This window comes from Gavialis gangeticus, unplaced genomic scaffold (genome assembly GCF_001723915.1).
Source record: "Gavialis gangeticus isolate Ggan-Ray unplaced genomic scaffold, GavGan_comp1, whole genome shotgun sequence".
NCBI classification, from domain to species: Eukaryota; Metazoa; Chordata; order Crocodylia; family Gavialidae; genus Gavialis; species Gavialis gangeticus.
Genome location: NW_017729025.1, coordinates 33,885,532 through 33,888,950, shown reverse-complemented (window position 1 = coordinate 33,888,950; position 3,419 = coordinate 33,885,532). Strand labels below are relative to the sequence as shown.

Below are 3,419 nucleotides of genomic sequence, written 5' to 3'. Positions count from 1 at the left end.
GCCCCTGGAGCCAGTTTGCCACCCATGTGACTGTACATTCATCAATGCCGCAGTCCCTCAGCTTGCCCACCAGAATTGGGTGGGATACTGTGTGGAAGGCCTTCTGGAAGTCCAAGAAGGTGACATAGACTTCCATTGACTATTTTGTTTTTAAAATAAATTGTTCATATTCCAAGCCAAATCAGCCAAATCAAGTCCAATTCTGTGAGTCAGCCTGGAACCACAAGCGGCCCTACAACCAGCAAGCATCCTCTGCCCCCACCAGGGGCTTCAGATATTTCCGAAGTCTTTTGGCAGGCATCCTACATGCAGGCCCAAGCCCGGAGGCTTGGGGTTCAGATACCCCTAAGTTTCTCCTGCCCTCAGCCATATGGACACAGAAACATGCTAGAGAGGAACTTCCTGTTTCCATAAAGCGGGCTTTCAGCCGCAACACCTCGGCAAGTACTAAACCACACCAGAAGAACAGTTATCCCTGGGAACGCTTAAGGAAAACTGCCTCACAGACCCAGATATATGGCGTTTCCCCTGTTGTGATCTTAGCTTATAAAAGCTGCACAGCAATTCTTACGTGGTTTTTGGAATCCGGTGGGAACATCAGCTGTGTTGGAACTTAAACTGATCACACAGACCACAAGCCCCCATTAGCTTTTCCTCTAGATCAATACAGCTACAACCTGGATACCTGACACATGAAAGATATGGAGTTTTAGCTGATTTTTTAAAATGAAATCTTCATAATTTCCCAAGGAGGAAGCAACTCTGACCACCCATAACCGGAGATACTGCACCTGCCATTGTTCAAGGTAATTTGCATCATTGCAGAGCCTCACAAGATAGCTGAGAGACTCCTTACCAGATAAGAACTGCTTGCCCAGAGGTGTTTTCCATCTGTTGATTCCTCTGTGAAATCCTATGAAATATTATCTTTCATTTCTACCCAGGACAACTTTTACAATCTTTTCTCTGATGCCTGATGAAGGGTGTTCGTGCCCCAACGCTTGCAATTAAAAGACATTTTTTGGCAAAATTCTTGGTCTAATAAAAGATATCACCTCTACCACAAGCCCCAATTGCCTTTTCCTCTAGACCAATATGGCTACAACCTAGATACCTGACACACAAACCTCTGGCACTTGAAGTCAGGATTAACAAACAGCTGTAGCAGCTTGCAGTCTTTGGCCCATAGTATAGGAAACATGAAACTTAAGAGAAGTAGGGCTAGAAGGGACCTCCAGAAGTCATTCAGATCTTCCCTGCATGGGGCAGGATCATCCTTTCACCAGTTTGTTGCGGATAACCAAGAGCAGAGGAATGCTGAGGCTCTAAGATGGATCTTGGATTCCATCCCCGGCTTGGGGTACAGAGGTCAGAGGGAGCAGGGGGAAAGGGTTATGAAAGCTGCTGCTTGGGAGCAAACAGCAGCTATTACAACATAACTGTTACACTTTCTGTGAGCCTGTAGCTCTTTTAGTGTAGTAGAACTGCTCCATCCAGGGTCAAAACTAGGGTGATTTAGGTAACTTCATGTATTGCTACAGGCTCATACAGATGGAAGTTACAGCTAACAGGTTCTGAGCAGTCCCAAGCAGCAGCTTCCTTTTTGTTTTTGGAGCTGCTATACCTATAGCATTGTCTATGTTCTCAGCAAAGGAAACACTTCTACTTGTTCTGCCAGGTCACTTTGGTCACCTTTGCTGCCAGATCTACATCCCAGTCCCATTCTTCGAACCCTTGTCAGTCTTATTTCCCCTGTCCCATCCCACATCACTTTCCAGACCAGTGAGTTTCCCCTCACCCTCACAGTTGGTCTGATCAACCTCCATATTTGCTAGTTGCAGTCTGCCTCAGTTCCACATTCAGATTCAATATCTCACCACTTTGCTTAACTACTTTCCTGTTCCACACCCCAATCTCTCTCCAACCTCACTGGTTCCCAGTCTTAGCGACACAACTCTAACTCTTCTTACCAAGTGTCAGAGTCTCCCTCTCATCCCACACTGGCTCATAGTCTACTCCAGCCCCAACCCTCCTCTGCCACCCCAAAGCTTTGTTCCAATCTCTGCTGTCTTCCAACAGATCTACCCCTTGTCTACTGTAGCGCACGCCGAGCTCAGCAGGGAAGGAGCACTCAATTCTGGCGCCTGGTTTTGACAAAGCTCAAAGCAGCAGCAGCAAGAAAAGTCCTCTCAGCATGAAGAAAAAACAGCCTGGTAATTTAACTCAAACAGCAAGAAAACTGCTGAGCACATGAACTGCAGTTTTCAAGGGCGTGTAACCCAGCCAACTGTAAGCAGATTTTCAATACTAACCAGGGAGAATCCAGTGGAAATGGAGCGTCTCCTCCCCCACACATCCATGGTGTAGCTCCATAGCTCTGGTCTCCAGCAGCTGCAGATGCCTGGGTTCCCTGAAGAGTCTGACCCACCCCATGGGAGCAGCAGCCCCTGAAGCAGGCAAGAATCCCACCTACTCAGCACCTTCTCTCTCCTCCCTCTCCCCTCCCCATCTCTACTGATGACTCTGGATGCACAAAGGGGAAACCCTACCCATTGCTGTCCCTAGCTGGCCCAGGTGTGGAGGGAGCCCCAGAACTGCTCCATCCAGGGCTATGGGGCACAGCTGTAGAGTTGAATGTAGCCAGAGACAGCTGGTGGCTTCACCCCCACCTCCTGCTGCTGCTGTCCCTGTTGGAGCCCAATTCCTCTCACAGTTCTCCCTGTAGGGTCTGGCTAGAGCAGGGAAGCAGTGGCCAGGACATCAGCAGTGATGCAAGTCTTCTCTTCCTATGCCAAAAGCTTAAGACACAGAGGAAGGGAGGGGGAAATTCTTACCTGATTTCAAAAAGTCCCCAGCTTCTGCCATCACAGCATGGTGTGCCTGCCCATGAGGTGGGGTAAGGGGAGCACAGGGAAAGGAGCAGGGGGCGCAGCCAACCTGGATCAAAACCCTGAATCTGCCTAGGAGTACTGGTAAAATGTTATATAATTATTCCTCTGCCAAATTTCCAAGTCACTGTTTCAAAGTATAACATTGCTAGACCTTTAAGAGAGCAACATATACATATTTTTTTTCAAAAGGCAGGCAGGCAGAATCATGGTGGTTTCAGTACAAAAAGAGAAAATGAAAACCTACAGCCCTGCTAAATTACAAGCAACTGATAACTAGGAATCCTGGTATTCCCTGTGTAATAATCTCAAATACTTTGATTAAACAAAAATCACAAATTCTCTGGTTAAAAGCCCCAAAATCTGTGATTAAAATGAAACACTGCTATATATATGGGTATCAATTGAACACCATGTTTTATTGATATATTTACAATTTTAAAACAATTTGGAAACCTACTAGTGCCTCAATCACTATAATAAAATAAATTCTAAGTACCTATACATGTTGGTGTTTGATTTTGGGTTTTT

At 46.4% G+C, this 3,419-nt stretch overlaps 1 long non-coding RNA gene across 1 annotated transcript in view; it reads left to right on the top strand.

The window, feature by feature from the left end:
• The window catches only part of LOC109298479, a 28,364-nt gene extending 25,253 nt beyond the window's left edge, over positions 1–3,111 (top strand). The window contains exon 2 of the long non-coding RNA XR_002097620.1: positions 2,080–3,111. This is a non-coding gene — a long non-coding RNA (uncharacterized LOC109298479). The remainder of the gene's footprint in view (positions 1–2,079) is intronic.
• Positions 3,112–3,419: the final 308 nt, after the last annotated feature.